Below are 18,348 nucleotides of genomic sequence, written 5' to 3'. Positions count from 1 at the left end.
CCCCGGAACTGTCAGTCCCGTTGTTTTCTCCTCCAGCCTACCTCCCTTCTTATCAGTGTGTTGTGTGTGGGTTCATTTTTGCATTCTTTTCTCTGTTAAGCCAATGCTGTCTTGGAGGCTGTTTTCAATGTGTTGACCTCTGACCTTCTATTTGTGCTTGGTGAGTGTTGTTCTTTTAATGTATTCTTTGAGTTTTTCTTTGTCCTGGAAGACTCTTGTTCTTCATCTATCATGATAGATAATTTGGCTGGGTAGAGTATTCTTGGGTTTGCATTATTTTCTTTAAACTTTCGGAAGATATTATCCACTCTCCTATGTTGTCTGCTGATAGGTTTGAATATGTTATTATTTAGGTGACTTCCGTGCCACCCCCCCACCCCCACCCCCAATGCTCTTATGATTTTCTCCTTTTCTCAAAGTCGGGTAGTTTAATTATTATATACCTTGGTGAATTCTTCCTGGGATTCAGCCTAGCTGGTGTCCTCGCTGCTTCTTGAATAGTTACCTGATTTTCATTCATTAAGCTGGGGAAGTTTTCCTCTAGGAATTCCCTTGCTATTTTTGCCGTTGACCTCTTCATTGTGTTTTGTTCTAGTAATCCAATTATTCTTATGTTCTTCATAGCATCAGGCATTGTTCTCATGTTTTCTTCAGCTTCTCTGATTATGTTGTTTGACTTACCTCTTCGTTGAAGTCTGCCTAGTGTCTCTGAGGTCACTGGAACGGTTCTCTGCTTCTTTTGGTCTACTGATGAAGTCTGTTTACTTGTTATTTGCTTTTGTTACCTAGCTCCCTAACTCTCGTATTTCACTTTGGTGCATGGCCTTTATCTCCTCTATTGTTTCATTCTTTTTCTGTATTGCTTCCTTCATGTCCTGTATGACTCCAAGCAGCATTCTGAAGATTTCTTTCTGTGGTAGATCAACTTCTGCTTCTTCTATACACATTGCTAGGTTCAGGACTTTTGACATTGCATTTTGTTTCTCCTATTTTTTTGTTGAGGTTGTTGTGGCTGGTTGTTGTCTGCATGTCATTTTGGAGAAGCTTGGCACCATTTTCTAGGGAGTCAAAGAACTGGGCTTTGTTTTTTGCAGGCTGCTTGGAATGCTTCTGTGGACTGCTTGTAGCCAACTGCCCTTTTGGGGATGGGCTACTGCTTTGTCCCACTGGGGTTTCCCTTTCACCCTAGCCTATCAGAATTTCGTTGTTTGGAGGGCGGGTTGGATGGCCCTTTCAGGCGTCAGGCACTGCAGTCAGACTGTGTCATGTTTGACTACCGCTTGGGCTTGCCTAGGAGTCCATTTTCGGCTGTGGAAGCTGTGTACAAATGGTCGACTGACTTTGACCACAGCTGTGCAGACCACAGTCCCAAGATGAGTGCTGGTCTGGGAGCGTGAGTTGCTGGGTTTGGAGGACAGCTGGGAGGGGAGGGTTCATCTCTGGTTAGAGGCACTATGGGCTGGTGGAGGGAGGGAAGGGTAGTCCCCAGCTGCGACTGTTATTTTTGTGCAGACTGCGGAAGAGTGCTGGGCGTAGTGGGGGAAAGGTGGTAGATTGCCAGTTGTGGAGGAGGGATCTGCCATCAGGCAGAGGGAGGGTCCCTGGGGCTGCAGAAAAAGCTACGTGTGCACAGCGGTGATTTGGGGTGTCAAACCTCAGCTGCAAGAGCCTCTGCTGAGTGACTGGCAAACTTAAGGTGCAGTGGCTGGGCGTGCTTGGACAGCCAGGGGGCTGGTAGCCATGGTGGGATCCACAGCAGCGTGGGCCGAGCTGGCTGGAGCAGCCTTTGCATCAGGCCACAGGTCTCTGGCACTTCACAATGGCTGTAGGAGATGGGGTGAAAGTCAGTTCCTGGTTTAGGGAAGTGCTCTGGGCTGTTGCTGAGATTAACCGACAGCCTCAGATCCTCCAGTGGGCCCTCCTGATCTCCCTACTTAAAGATATCCACAGAAATCCGAGTGGGCTGCCTGAGTGAGCTGCCTACCTGGTCGCCATCTTGTCGGAAGTCCCAAAAGGTGACCTCAGGGAGTGATTTCATTTTCCGGGTAAAAAGGCATCTCTGGGTTCCCCAAGTTTCTATCAGTCCAGCAAGTTTGATCTTTTTTATGCATTTGAGTTTTATTCTTCATTTTCTTTCCATTTTAACCAAGACTTTCAATTGCATTACTGGTCAGAATAGTTGGTAATGGTATCGACGCACCTTTCGTTCTTCTGGTCTCTAATTAGAAGATGCCATGATTCCTGTGGCTGTTAGTCCTATTGACTAGTTTCTTCTTTGAATCTTTGGTTTCCTTCATCCTCTTTTTATTCCAAATGAGTAGAGGCCCAATCTTTGTATCTCAGATGCCTGTTGCAGAGCTTTAAAAAAGACCCCAAGAGCTGCTGGCCAAAGTAGGATGTAAAAATGAGCTTTACAAACTATGTTATGCCAGTTGACTACAATATCCATAAAACTATGGCCCTAGAATAAAACTAAAAACCATAAAATCAAAATAAGATCAGGCTGGATAAAGACTAGTGGAACCCTAAAACACCCTTAGTCACCCTTCAGGTATGAAATTGAACACCTCTGTAGCTCAATTTTCACAACTTAGAATAATCAACCATATATAGAAACCATTGTTGCTATGAGTCAGAATAGAGTTGATGGCAATGGATTTGGTTTTGGGGTAACATAAAAGGGCTGGCATTTACCCAAGGTCAAAATATATAGGAGACCTTTGAAAGGAGGAGGAATGGAAACAGGAAATACAGGGAGGAAATGGGATAATTGATAGTGTATTGAAGAGGGCACAGTGGATAAGATGTAAGAATTATGTCTGAATCATCAAATGTAAAACTGATATGTTCTATAAATAGTCACCCAATTTATAATCAAAGGTTTTAAAACTATTAAAAAAAAAGAAAAAATTTGAAAAAGACAATGGTCTTAAGCTCTTCAACCCAGGCAACCAATTTCATAAGTTGTTTGGATATATTTAAGAAGTCTCCACAGTTATGCTCTTTATGTGCTTTATTATTTCTATGAGTATATAGATGTACAAACACACAAGTATTTATATATACCTACAGATTAAGTAGAAACGCCAGTGGTGTAGTGGGTAATGCTAATCTCATTGGAAACCACCAGCTACAAGGGAGAAAGATGAGGTTTGCTACTCCTATACAGAGCAATACCGGGAGAGTGGAGGGAAAGTGGGGGAGAAAGGGGAAACAGATTACAGGGATCTACATATAACCATCTCCTTGAGGGATGGACAGCGGAGAAGTGGATGAAGGGAGCCGTTGGATGGTGTAAGATACGACAAAATAATAATTTATAAATTATCAAGGATTCATGGGGGAGGAGGCAAGGGGGGGGGGAATGAGCTGATACCAAGGGCTCAAGTAGAAAGCAAATGTTTTGAGAATGATGATGGCAACATATGTACAAATGTGCTGACACAATGTATGGATTGTGATAAGAGTTGTACGAGCCCCCAATGAAATGATTTTTTTAAAAAGTGTTAGAGTCTTAGAAACCCATTGAGGCAGTTCTATTCTGTCCTATAGAGTCAATATGAATCAGAATTGATTGGATGGCATTGAGTTTGAGTTTGATTTTATAGTTAAACTGAGAAGCCCTAGTGAGGTAAGAGTTGGAGAGCTAACTGGAAAGTCATTGGTTTGAACCCTCCGGTTGCTCTGAGGGAGAAAGATGAGGCAATCTGCTTTTGTAAAGATTGACAGCCTCAGATATCCTATGGAGCAATTCTGAATGGGTCCTATAGGGTCCCTATAAGTCAGAAACAACTTGACACAGTGGGTATAGGTGGTACACTCACATATTCCTTCCAATATGTATATAGGAATACACTTGTACCTATATTGAAAAATGGAATCGTTTGTAACACTTACTGGTCATTTTTTCTTATACTTTTTATTGTGTCCATTCCTTTAGTCAAGTTTTGTGGACTTCACCATTATTTGGTATAATCTTTCTCATGAACCCCAAATAACATGTGTACTATGTAGAAAGTGGTTCCCCATCTTCCCCCCTACCATCCTTAGTAGCCATCAAAGAATATTCCTTTTGATGGGTATATCTATTCTTAACTTATTATAGTATTGGGACCACAAAATATTTTTCCCTTTGTAATTGGCTTATTTTACTCAGCATAATGCTTTCTAGATTCAAAGATGTTTTTTGAACTCATTGTTTTTTATAGTTGTATAGAATTCCATTGTATGAGACACAGTTTACTCATTTATCTCCTGAGGGATGCTTGGGCTACTTCATCTTTTTACTATTATGAATACTGCAGTGAACATTAGCATGTCTATTCATGTCACTGGTCTTATATCTTAGACACACACAGTAGGATTGCTGGATCATATGGTATTTCTAGTTCTAGCTTTGTGTGGATATACTATAGTTCCATAATAACTCCCTTGTCATTGGTTCGATGCCAACTCATAGGACAGGGTAGAACTGCCCCTGTGAGTTTCTGAGATTAACTGTTAACGGGAACAGAAAGTCCGGTCTTTCTCACAAGGAACAGCTAGTAGTTTTCAGCTACTGACCTTGGGGATCATAGCCTAAAGAATAAACACTGCCACTGTCCCCACTCCTACCTCCCATCATTACCATTTTTACAGCAACCAGACAGTGTAGTTTTGGACTAAACTGTGCCTAATCTGAGGCCGAGTGTTTTCATTCGTCTCATGTACATGTAAAAGGTGGATGAATAGGGAAGAACGCAGAAGAATCGATTCATTTGAATTATAGCATTGGTGAAGAGTATTGGAAGAAGTGCAGCCAGCATGCTCCTTAGAAGTCAGGATGGTGAGACTTTGTCTCACATACTTTGGATCCCTGGAAAAGGACACCAGGCTTTGTTAAGTAGAGGGTCACTAAAAATGAGTAAAACCCTCAACAAAATAAATTGAAACAGTCGCTGGAACAGTGGGCTGAGACATAAGAATGATTGTGAAGATGGGCAGTGTTTCCTTCTGTTGTGCATTGGTTTGCTATGTGTGAGCTGACTAGGCATCACCTAACAAGTAGCTAATGATTATGAGCATCTTTTTGTGTATTTATTGGTCACCAGAATTTCAGCTTTGATGAAATATCTGTTTATGTCCTTTGTCCATTTTTTGATTGGGCTGTTTGTCTCTTTTGTTGTTGCAATTTTCTGTGTACCCTTGGATAGGTTGTTGCCAAAATTTTTTCCCAGTCTGTAGGCTCTGTTTTGCTAAAGTTGTTTGGTCAACAGAAGTATTTAATTCTTAGAAGGCCCTAGTTATCTATAAATTACCTTCTGTAAAATCAGTTGTGCAATCACAATCAGTTCTAGTGTTCCCCCCTACTGCCTTCATTATTTACTCCCCAAATCCCCTTTCTCTCCCTATTGCCCAAATCCCACTCCCCACCCTTGCATTCCCTGTAACCCCTTGTATCAGTTATTCTCATTATGTATCCACTCCTCCTGTGCTTCACAACTGGAAAACCCAACAGGAAATAATAAACAAAATCACACTAAGGTGATAAGGTTAAAATCATAATAATATAAAGACAAAAGTACAAATAATGTGTAAGAAGGAAAAGACCCCATCAACATTCAAAAAGGGAGGAAATTTCTGTCATGAAATACGTAAGAGATACTTGCCCTCAGTACAAGTTTCATATGGTGGTCAACTGCCCAAGTATCGAGTTCGATCCAGCATAATCAACATTACAATAGTCTCTGCCCGATAGTAAGGCTCCTGTGAGACTCTTGCCTTTGGCTAGAACAGATTTGCCAGGGGCTCAGTCTGACTAGATACTCTGCAGATGGGTTTTGAGTTCACACTGTCCCTTATAGCCTTCTACAAATTGGGTGTTCATAACTTTAGTTCTGATACCTTTCTCTATGCCATATTTGAATTTTATAATTATCATCTTTGGAGCACACAATGGAAGCAGACTGCCACATCTTTGTCTCACAGTGTGGTTGGCAGGTTTATCATGGCTGTAAGTTTTGACATAAGTGTGAGGCCTCCTACTTTGTTTTTCTTAACACCGAGTTTATAAGACGTTATGATTTTGATGCATTTTGATTTTCTCAACAAAAATTACAGAAACTATTTACATTTACCTCCTACCATTTATGCTATTTTTTATTCATTTAATGAGACAAGTATATATCCAAATTCATTTTCTTCTAAGCCTTCTAATACCAAAATTCTTTGTGTGGTGTACCTGTCTCTACGGATATGCGACAGTTTGAATATTAATCCCTGTAAATAGGTGTCATTCATGAAAGCATTACTCTAGTCATAATGTAAATGTGGTCAATTAAGATTCTTAGAAAGTAAACATCAAATGTAAAGACAAACAATGCAGCAAAAATTATTATGTTGACCTGAATGACCCTCACATTCTCGAACCCAATTTCTCAAATGCATAATATTAAGTGTTGTAAATTTTATATAAATATAAAGTATTACATAGTTTCATTTATGTTAATAGTGTGTAATTATATTGTTTTCAAATAAAATAAGTTGCTTTTTAAAGAAAATGTGTTTTGTTTATGTGTCATTTTGTCATGTGTCGGTAGAGACGGGTATATAAGAAATGTCTGCAAACTTAGTGTTAGGATTGTTTTAGTTATTCAGAGCGGCTTTCTTTTTCAAATAAAGTTAGAATGTAGTTTTTGTATTTTATTAAACAATGTTGTGCTTGAGATTCCGTTTATAGCTATAGATGGCTATAGGTTCTATTGATAGTTTCACAATATTCTACAGTGATTTCCATTGATGAAGACCCTTAAGTTTCTTGCTGTGGGGCTTTTTAGTTTTCCCTGGGTTCATCTTTTACCCCCTAGTTGGTTTTATTCCTAGGTATTCTATTTAGGGGTAATTGTAAACGGTACTGATTTCTTGATTTCATTTTCAGAGTTCTCCTTTCTAATATATATATATATATATATATAAATATTAGTATAAAGTATTATACTCTATTAGTATAAAGTATTATTTAAGTATAAGATTTTATGGCAGGTAAACTAATTTAGGTTGGTGGGAAAAGTGTTGATCTTATACTTTGCCACTTTGCTGAATTCTTCTCTTAACTAGCAACTTTTATTTGCAGTCTCTGCAATTTTTTTTGATCATGCAAATAGGTAGTTTTACATCATTCTTTCCACAGTTCTAAGACTTCTAGTACAATATTAAATAAAAGTGGGGGTGATAACAGGCGTCCTTGTCTCATTCCCATTCTTAAGGGAGATGCTGAGTGTAATATTGGCTGTTATTTGCACATATATGCCCTTAATTATATTGAGGAATTTCCCTTATATTTCAATTTTGCAGAGACTTTTTATCAGGAAAGCATGTTGGATTTTATCAAATGCCCTTTCTGCATTGGTTGAAATGATCATGTGATTCTTTTTATCTATGTGATGAATTATGTATTTTGGTAGACTTTCTAATATTGAACCATTTTTGTGTCCCTGATAAGAGTCCTACTTAATCATACTTTTAAAAAATATGCTCTTGAATTCTGTTGGCTAGAATTTTGTTGAGAATTTTTGTATTTATTTTCATGAGGGATGTTGGATTGCAATTTTCTTTTTTATTGGTGTCTTTAGGAGCCCTGGTAGTGTAGTGTTTAGGAGTTGGGCTGTGATCCACATGTTTAACAGTTCTAAACCACCTGCAGACTGCCAGAGAAAGACTGGGCTTTCTACTCCCATAAACAGTTAGTCTTGGAAACCCATAGGGGACCACTGTGAGTCAGCATTGACTTGATGGCAGTGACTTTGGTTTTGGTTTACTTGGCTTTAGGCGCCATGGTGACCTAGTGGTTACAAGTTAGGCTGCTAATCACAAGGTCATCAGTTCAAAACCACTAGACACTCCATAGGAGAAAGAGGAGACTATCTCCTTTTGTAAAGAGTTACAATGTCGGATACTCACAGGGTTAGTTCTACTCAGTCCTACAGGTTGCTATGAGTTGGCATCTACTCAATACACAGTGAGTTTACGTTTTGGGTTTTGCCTGGCTTTGATATGAGGGTTATATTGGCTTCTTAGAATGAATTAGAAAACATTTCTTGCTTCTTTGTGTTTCTCTGTCAACTCAAATTCTTTCTTTTTTTTTTTTTCAAATTATTTCTTATAGTATTCTATTAATATGATCAATTTATATTCATTTATGGCAGGCTGTGGATTAATCTGTTATGGGACTGTGAGAGACAACTGCAGTCGTAAACTGGTAACCCAGTTCCTAAACAGTGTTTTTTTTCTTTTATTATAGAATACTTTAAACATACATTAATAAAATTAAGGAGAATAAATATAAACAATTCCCATTTAGCCGCCACTGAGTTTCAAGAATTATCAACTCATAACAATCTTGTTTTAGCCATGTATTTATCTACCCTTCCCCATTCCATAGATTGTTTTGAGTGAATTACCAAATTTAATTAGTAAATTTCAGAGTTTCTAAAATTTAGACTCTCTTCCTAGTAACATAAACATAATATAATGACTACATTTAAATAATAATTTTACTAAACATTTAATATTTAATGTAGTCAGGTCATATTTCCATGATTATCATATGTTGTATATAAATAACGTGTTTTCTTGAATTGGGACTCAAACAAGGGCCATATGTTATAATTGCTTGGCATGTTAATGTAATAACTTTTGATCTGTAGGTGTTTCCTTCATCCCTTGCCCCCTATAATTTTTGTTAAAATGATTTCTTTGAAAAGCTTCCCAGTCTAATTTTTCTGACTGCATCTCTGCAATGACTTTTAATATGTTCATATCCTGAGTTGTCTGTACATTGGTAAATTATTTAGATTCAGTTTTGATTTTTTCTTTTTTGGTAAGAGTGGTTTGTCTTAGGAGTGGTTTGGTTCCAATTTGGTGTGTATGGTCTTATCTCTTATTATGATGTTAGCAGCTATTAATTATTGGATTGGGCGTTTAATTCAGCAGGTATTATAAAATAGTGAAATTCTATTATGCTTTCTTCATTTATTTGATACAAGTTATATGTTTAGGCTACTATATCCCAGCACTGATGCTAGGATAACTTGACACAGTTTTGTGGTGGTATTCTTTTAAGGAAAGAATGCAAGTTCTTGGGGCAGTTTTTCTACCTCATAACATCTTGGGGAAACTAGTGACCTAAGGAAGAACTTTCAGGAAATTTTGAATGAGAGGGTTTGAAGAAAGTATAAAGATAAATGTCTATTGATGAAGACTGGTTTACCCCAGTGATATGGAGAAACTTCCTGACTTCAGAGTCCATGTTCATGATATAGCCACTACTCTTAGTATTATGGCATACTGAAAGCATTAAATATAAAATAAAAAGAAGATTTAAAATGTGTTTAGAGAGAAAAGACATATTTTTTTTAACTTTCAGACAATCAGGGCCCTAAGAGAAGAATGTGGAGAACTGGCTGTCCCTGTGAAGAAAGGAAACATGAAGACCAGGGAACCATAAAAAAGGTACTCAAGATGAGGTAGATTAGATGATTGAGTTAAGAGGACCCCTAGTGGCACTATGGACTAAGTACTGGGCTTCCAGTCTCAGGTCACACCCCCATCACTTGCTCCAAGGGAGAAAGAAGAGGCTATCTGCCCTCATACAGATTTACAGTCTTGAATCTTTGTTTTTTGGGGGTTTTTTTCAGGCTTGAAATCTTAAGGAGTAATTCTACTCTGTCCTGTAGGCTTCCTAGGAGTTGAAATTGACTCGATGGCAGAGAACTTGGTTATTTGGTTAATACTAGAATTTCAGACATAGAAGTGAATTGGGGATCATTTACTAAGGCATCCCCATTTTATACCTTATATTTGAGATTACACAGTTTATTCATGGATTTATAGTAACAGTAACTCCTTTGTCCATTGAATTAAAGTACATTCACATATATTCTCATTTGATCTTAACATTCCTGGAAGATATTTAGGTAGGTTCTTAACAGCAAAGGTGGTTCTTTAATCCAGGTTTTCTGTTTCTTAAAAGCTAGTGTTGGGATGAATCTAGAAAACATGGTGCTGAGTGAAGTAAATCAGCCACAGAAGGACCAATACCATATATTTTCACTTAAATGAAATAATCAAACATATGGAAACCAAAAACTATTAGTGTTTTTTAAAAATGGAAGAGAGGGGGTAAGAGGTAACTTTTGAATAGGGTGCATTGATTGTGTGCTAATGGTGGTAGATTAATTTGGTAAACAATAACAAAAATAGTTGCAAAATGGAATCAATGTCATGGAATTGCACATTTAGAAATTGCTGGATAACTGTACCATATGTTTTCTGTATATTTTCACCATAATTAAAAAGAAAAAATTATAAGAGGAATAATCTTTTTTAATAAGCTGCATTCTTCTCCAAAAGCCGAGTTTTGTTTTAGTACTAACCATTTCTTAGGTTCTTGATGAAAATAACATATTAGAGAAGAGTAGTGCATTCTTTTAAAATGAGAGTTGAAAAAATAAAACGAGAGGAGTTGTGTCAGAAAGGAAAGGTTGCATTTAGCAAATGAAATAACTCTGTCTCAGACATGAAAAGAACTGTATGCTTGTTTTAAAAAGTAATTTTATGAGTTGTATGAGCCCCTAATAAAATGATTTTTAAAAAAAGTAATTTTAAAAGCTGGCTTAAGAAGATACTAAAAAATAGAAAGGCGAAAAAAGTTATCTGTTGTTACACCACTCAGAAATAATCATTGTTAAATTCTAATCGGTAGTCTTCCAGATTTCTTTCTATATCTATCTATATATGAGATTCAAAAATTTATGCATGTTGTTTTATATAACCTGTAATCCTGCATTCTTAAAAGAGGACATTGATATTTGCCCTCTTGCACAGTAAAAAAAAAGCACATGTAGAAAAAACAGGAATAAAATGGTAATTAATGTCCTGGGAAAACTGAAATGTGTAAGTACTACCCCCACCCCTACATCTCCCCCTCCCCCCATTCCCTACCAATCCCTCAACTAACACACTAATAACTGACCTGTTAGTAAAGGCTGGATGAGTAGACAAAAAATATATTTGAGTTTAGGATAATTTCAGGAGGGAATGAATAGTGTAACATCTTATATTTCTGTAGAATTTAAGATTATTTGACTACTGTGTGGTTTGACAGAAAATAAGTCTTGTGTAATATACTAGATGAAAAGATAAGTGACGGAACTTTATAAGCAGGCATAATAAAAATATAGTTCTTTTTGGATACTCTATAGGGGCTTTTAAAAATGCGTGTGTGTGTGTGTGTGTGTGTGTGTGTGTGTAAATACCTTTCTCTGATTATCAGTACAGTGTGGGGGTTAGTGGGTGGGGAAAGGAATGGTGTTAATCTTACGGATTCCTTTTTAGTAATTCAGTAAGATGTCATGGGATGGTCCATGGAGAATTATTCTATGATGTGTTGTGTATATTTTCACGAGTGCTTTGTTAATCATTCATACATAATTTTTTTTTTTGAATTGGGTTATATTTTATGTACATCTCACTATATTTCTTTATTGGTTCTTTGTAGTAGAAAGCCTCATCTTTCTCCCTGGGAGCAGCTGGTGGCTTTGAACTGCTGATCTTTCAGTTATCAGTCCAACACACAATCCACTATGCCACCAGATTTCCCCTCTTTATTGGTTCTTTTTTTTTTTTTTTACATTTTATTTTATTTTATTTTTAATCGTTTTCTTAGGGGCTCATATGACTCTTATCACAATCCATACATACATCAATTATGTAAAGCACATTTGTATATTCATTGCCCTCATCTTTCTCAAAACATTTGCTCTCCAACTTTATTGGTTCTTAAAGGATATAAGATTTATTCTTTAAGCTATTTTAGTTCCTTTGCCTTTTCATATAACTTTTGAAATAAGCTTGTCTTGGAGCCCTAGTGGCACTGTCACATTGATTAGGCCGATGACTGCAAGGTTGGTGGTTCAAGCCTGCTAGCTGCTCTGAGGGAGAAAAATGAGACTGCACCGAGAAGATTTACAGCTTCAGAAATCCTATATTAAATTGCAATGAGTCGAAATCTATTCAGTTGGTAGTGGGTTTATAGCTACAGTAAGTTTTACTTGGATATTTTCAGGTATTGCATTAAGGTCTGGTATTTTTGTAAACCCCAGAAAATAGACAACAGAAGGGAGTTCAAGATAAGGAAACAAGAAAAGTTCCCCATTCCTTATGAGTTAGGTTTTCATAGTGTGCCGTCCAACATATAGCACATATCCAAATCAATTTTGCCATTTAGATGCTCTGCTGTTGCTCACATCCAGTCATGCTTTCTTACATAAGGATTTATATCTTAAAACGATAAAGGTGTGGTTAAAGATTTAAGATATGGAAACTTAGAATCAGAAAAAGAAAACTGAAGGCACACACAAAAATGATTTTGTTCTGGGAACTCTGTACAAACATAAGCATAAGTAAGCTTGTCATCTTGATGTCTGGCTTTTATTTTCCTTGAAGGAAAGATGGACAACTTAATGTGTGTGTTTATGGGAGGCACTTTTTCTTACAGCTTCTTTTTTGAGGGAATTATAAATCTTACTCTTCTGAACTTATAGAAATGATATTCTAATTACTAAAGGAGAATGGTTATGTCAAAAGGGAAAAATTAATACAGGTACTCTTCTGAATACATGCATTTATTTTCCAGGCTCCTTCAGAAAGTACATGGCTAATAATGGAGGGGGGGGGAATCATAATCACTCTTTAACTCTAGTGCATACTTTCATTGTAAAATACAATCTTTTTTCCTTCTTTTCTTTTTAAAACATTGGGGCACCACTGGGCCCAGTTCAGCTGTTTCTACTCTCCTCTCCAACCCTTTTTATTATGGAAAATGTCCCAGATCTTTTGGCATTATGGACTTAGATCCACATGTTATAACATTTCACTGCAAATTCATTTTTCCACCTTCTAAATACACATTTTCCTTTAACTGAGAGCAAGTTGTTTAAAGTGCAGACCACCACCACCAGGTCACTGGATTGCAAATGCACATTTTCCTCACTTTGTTATTTAATGAGTAGTCTAGTAAGTGATATTTTAGAATTGTATGAAAATGCTCCCTCATCACAATTTTTTCTTAATGGTTTTAGCATTCATGGGATGACGACCTTTGACTGAATTACTTCTTTTAATATGTTTTCCTTTTGTGTCTAAATTATTACACACAGGATAATGTTTCAACTTATTCGTATCACGCACATTCTTCATTCTTCATTCGAAGACATTGCTTAACTATTATCTATTTTTATAGTTTTCAAAATACTTCTGTATAAAAAGGATCCCCAATGGCACTGTAGAGTAAGTGCTGGATTACTAACCACAGGTTGATGGTTCAAACCCTGTAGTGGCTCCTCAGAAGAAAGATGAAGCTATCTGCTAACAAAGACTTACAGCTTCAGAAACCTTATACAGAGCAGCTGTCAGTTGGAATTGTTTAAATGGCAATGGGTTTAGTTTTCTATATGAGAGATAAAAATTCTAGAATGAAAAAGATAATTATGGGGGAAGGTTATTACAGCAGATTTAATTATTCTGTTTGTCTAGAGGGTGCTAAAAGTATCACAATTTAATAAATTAGCTTGAGGGAATATCTTTAAATTTGTCAGCCTTTCTGGTTTATTGTGGCTTTAGAAAGGTAATTGTTGTGTTAATTGGTTTATTCTCCATTCTCTTGATGTTTTTTGTAACCCTGCTTTTTTTTTTCCAATGAATTTGGCAATTTATGTGTTTAACTAAATCTGGATTTATGCATTGGATCAGGAGTGGAAAGGAGAACTTTGGCCTTTTAGCGTATAAATCACCACTGCAAATCTGAACAAAACAAAAACAGTAATAGATATTTTTTCTTTGCCAGTATTTAGCTGATTCATCAGGATTGTGAATTGGTGGTTCTCGAAAACAAGTGGCAATCCATCAGTTTCATTCAATTTTGTCTATAGTACTTGCTGAAGAAGCACATCTGCTTCCTGGTTTATTTGACTCATTCTTATTATTGATGTAGCAAAACAGTTTCCCAGTGAACTAAACAAATCTTCCTTTTCTGACTGTACTCACTTTTTTTTTTTTACCATTTTATTAGGGGCTCATACAACTGTTATCCCAATCCATACACACATCAATTGTGTAAAGCGCATTTGTACATCGTTTCTCAAAACATTTTCTCTCCATTTAAACCCCCGACATTAGGTCCTCATTTTTCCCCTCCCTCCTGTACTCACTTCCTAAATAGCAATGACAACCAGCCTCTTCTCTTATTTCATTTTGTGTTTGATTTGGGGCAGTTGAGCATTGATAATCTGTGTGTCTTAATGGGTAAGAGTGCTAAAGTCAACATTCAGCCTAATAAAGCCCTCTAAAAGGCAATGCATGGAGCAAGTAGAGCTTTTTATAGAATATAATGTTTTATAAATAAACAAAACCAAAAATATTCTATGCTTAACAATCGCAGTTATGTGAACACCTATACCATAATCCTCTAACTCTGTGAACATATGCTCCACTTTTGAAAGTTTGTAAGCCAGCCATTTCATGCCTTTAACCCCCTCCAACTTTGGTATCACATTTTCATATTGCCCACTTATATCAACCCAGGACTGTGAGGAGACAAGCATGTTCTTTGATGTGAAAAATCTTCCTTTCATTTGGAATCTTGTGAGTCTACATCCATAAGCAAAGTCAAATCAGGACAGGCTGTCCATAAAGCCAGCAATATGTACCGATTCACAGGCTCAAATATCCTCTTTTCATATGTTCAGATCCTGGTCATCTCAATGTGGGGCTCCTTGCCTATTGTCCTCACCAGGATGCCCATTGGCCACCTTGCCATTTGACCATGGGCCCCAACACAAATTCTCAACAATCCCCAGCCCTCTTGGGCTAGGTCATGAACTTCAGACCAGCCAAACCGTTCTCTTCTCCTCTAGTCTCTCTGAACCAGGTCTATGGGTGTCAATGACCAAGACTCAACCCATCTCTTTATTGCTGCATTTCTCCCACTTCAGCTCAACAAGTGGATCCTGGTGGTCACCTAGCAAGCATTTCTGGTTGCGTGCTGGCTACCTTTGACGTTCGATCCTAGAGAGTAGAGTTCCTTGCTGGCTCAAGATTTTTCCAGCTTTAGGCAAAAACCACTAGTTCAAAATTCAGAAAGCCAAATGGTTCCTTTTCCCCCCTTCAGTCTGTCAACAGCCCTCTCAGCGAGTCTTTTCAGAGTCTTCTTTGCAGGTATGTCTTAAATCCATTTAAAGATCCACTTTAATGCTAGAAGGCAATTGGCCTACAAACTCTCTATTTTTACTTCCCAATAATCATTCCTGTCACACATTATATCAATAACAATAGGTAGAAGAAAACAGTATTATCACAGTATAGCCAGATTCTAAAAACATTCTTAATGTACTACTGCAACCATTGTTGGATGATCTTCAAAATTTTACTTGTATGTGATATTAATGATAACTGTTCTATAACTTGTGTTTTCTATTTTGTCTTTCTTTGAAATGGGTACAGTAAAGATCTCTTGGCCACGTAGCTGTCTTCCAAATTTCCTGGCATAGATGAGTGAGTGCTTCCAGTGTTTTATCAGTTTGTTGAAACATTTCAGTTGGTATTCCATCAATTCTTGGGGCCTTGTTTTGGGCTTAAGCTTTCAGTGCAGCTTGGATTTCTTCATTCAGCACCATTGGTTTTTGCTCATATGCTGCTACTTGAAATTGTTGAATGTCACCTCGCTCTTTTTAGTTCAGTGACTGTATTCTTTCTATCTTCTTTTGATGCTTCTTGCACTATTCAATATTTGGCCCATAGAATCTTTCAGTATTGCAGCTCAAGGCTTGAATTTCACGTGAACTCTCATTTTAAGATATGCTGAGCATGTTTTCCTTTTAGGTTTTCTAACTCTAGGTGTTTGCAATTTCATTTTAATGCTTTGGGTTCTTGAGCTGCCCTTTGAAATGTTCTGTTCAGCTCTTAAACTTCATTAATGGTTTCCATTTGCATCACACATGAACCATTAAAGCTAGTGATGCAGAAATTGAAGAATTCTACCAAAATCTTCCGTCTGAAATTGATCAACCATGTAACCAAGATATACTGATATTTATTGGTGTTTGAAATGCAAAAGTTTGAAACAAAGAGAAAGGAACAATGGTTGGAAAATATGGTCTTGGTGATAGAAATGAAGCTGGGGATTGCATGATAGAATTTTGCAAGACCAACAACATATTCACAGCAAATACCCTTTTTCAACAACACAAACGGCTACTGTAAGTTCAGATTGAAGCTGAAGAACAGTAAAACAAATCTACGAGAGCCAAAATGTGACCTTGAGTATATCTTACCAGAATTTTGAGAGCATCTTAAGAATAAATTTGATGCATTAAACACTAGTGAAAGAAGACCTGTTGAGCTGTGGGATGAGATGACATCAAGAACATCCTTCATGAAGAAAGCAAAAGGTCATTAAAAAAAACAAGAAGGAAAGAAAAGACCAAGTTGATGCCAGAAGAGTCTCTGAAACTTGCTCTTAACCATCGGCAAAAAAAAAAAAAAAAAAGGATTAGGATAAAATAGTCACCAACTTCTCTTCTAGATTTTAAGTCTTTACAATAAAGTCCAATTTGTATCTCTTTCCATTTTGCCCACTTGGAATAAAATAAAAGACATAAATAACTTTACTGATTGCACTTGACTTTTCCAGCCTTTGTGGACATGGTCCTATTAGCAGAGTACATAGAATAAAAGTGCATTTATGTAGTGGGAGGTATTCCAAACTAAGGGGTACATTTTCAGCAAGAAATTACTTTAGATCCCTATTATTTTTCATAATCTGTGATGCAGCTTTAATATAGAACAATATTTCAAATTGCCATCTTCTGAAACTGAGACTAATAGACAATGCCACACTTTTACTACAGGCCAGATAATTTCCTTCCACTAAAAGTCCTCCAGGAATTGGGGAAAAATGCCAAGGAATGGTCTTCCTTTCTGCTTCTGGAAAATTTAAATAACACCCTCATAAATTCTAACACTTAAAAATGTAGCAATTGAGTTTGTTAGATATTTTCTTACAATTTTTGTTACTGTGAAACTGTAAAGAAAGAACAAAGTTCTGATTCTCCCTAGTATACAGTTTCTCCTAATACAACCTTTAATCCCATGGTACATTTATTAATGAACCAATATGGATAACATTATTACCTGAAGTCTATAGTGTGTATTAGGTTTACTCTTATGTTGTATAGCCCTGTAGGTTTTAGCAAATGGATGTTTGCCATAAATGCCCTGTGCTTTACTTGTTCATCCTTCTCCCACTCCCCTGCACCCCTGCTTGTCAGAATGATGTATCCAGTGTAGAGCCTTTCCTGACTGTCTTATTTAACAATATACATTTAGAGTTTTTCCATGTCTTTTCATAGCTTGATAGCAAATGTGCTTTTTTATTGCTAAGCAATGCTCCGTTTTGTGGATATAATACAACTTTTATTTATATACCTACTGAGAAAAATCTCATTTGCTTGTAGTTTTTGGCATATTTGAATAAAGGTGCTATAAATATTTTCTGTGAAAGTTTTTATGTGGACATAAATGTGGACATACTTAGGAACATGATAGCTGCCTGTAAACTCATGGCGAGCTTAGTAAAACACTGCCAGAGTAACTTCCCACATTTTGCATTCCTACCAGCAATGCATGAACATTCTTGCTTCTTCACATCCTCGCTATGGTGTTCCTGTTTGAGATTTTAGTCATTTTTTAGGTATCTAGTGAGTGATTTCTTACCATTTTAAGGTGCAATTATTTAATAAATACGTGATTTCTTACTATTTTAAGGTGTAATTATTTAATAAATACATTGTGCATGTTTTGTGTGCTTATTTGCCATCTGTGTATCTTCTTTGGCAAGGTGTCTATTCAGATCTTCTGCCCATTTTGTAATTAATTGGCTTTCCTTATTGGTGAATTGTAAGAATTCATTGCTTATTTTGGGTACATTTTACTTTCAACTTATCTCTTATAGGTAGCATATGTAGTTTAAGTAATAAACTTTACTTCTTAGATTCTACTGTTATACATATTTAATTTAATAAACTCTGTGAGTCTTAAATACTTAAGTTTTATTTGGATAGTATATAATGATTTTTCATTTTTCAATTAATCTTTATCTTTTGCCGTCAGTAGGTCTGCTACAGATAATAACTTATAGCTGATTCTTTATCTCTGTTCTTTTTTTCCCCTATTTGTATCTTGTGTTTTACTTTTTTAAATCATTTTATTGGCGGCTCGTACAACTCTTATCATAATCCATACATACATCCATTG

General features: G+C 36.6%; 1 protein-coding gene across 1 annotated transcript in view; it reads left to right on the top strand.

The window, feature by feature from the left end:
• The first annotated feature begins 9,403 nt into the window (after nucleotides 1-9,403).
• Nucleotides 9,404-18,348, top strand: part of HERC1 (HECT and RLD domain containing E3 ubiquitin protein ligase family member 1) — a 177,455-nt gene continuing 168,510 nt past the window's right edge. The window contains exon 1 of the mRNA XM_045294958.1: nucleotides 9,404-9,489. The gene's annotated coding sequence lies outside the window, so the exon portion shown is untranslated. The remainder of the gene's footprint in view (nucleotides 9,490-18,348) is intronic.

Source organism: Echinops telfairi, unplaced genomic scaffold (genome assembly GCF_000313985.2).
Source record: "Echinops telfairi isolate 266 unplaced genomic scaffold, ASM31398v2 ScPeMD7_4048;HRSCAF=4782, whole genome shotgun sequence".
NCBI classification, from domain to species: domain Eukaryota; kingdom Metazoa; phylum Chordata; class Mammalia; order Afrosoricida; family Tenrecidae; genus Echinops; species Echinops telfairi.
This window is presented reverse-complemented; position numbering and strand designations above follow the sequence as displayed.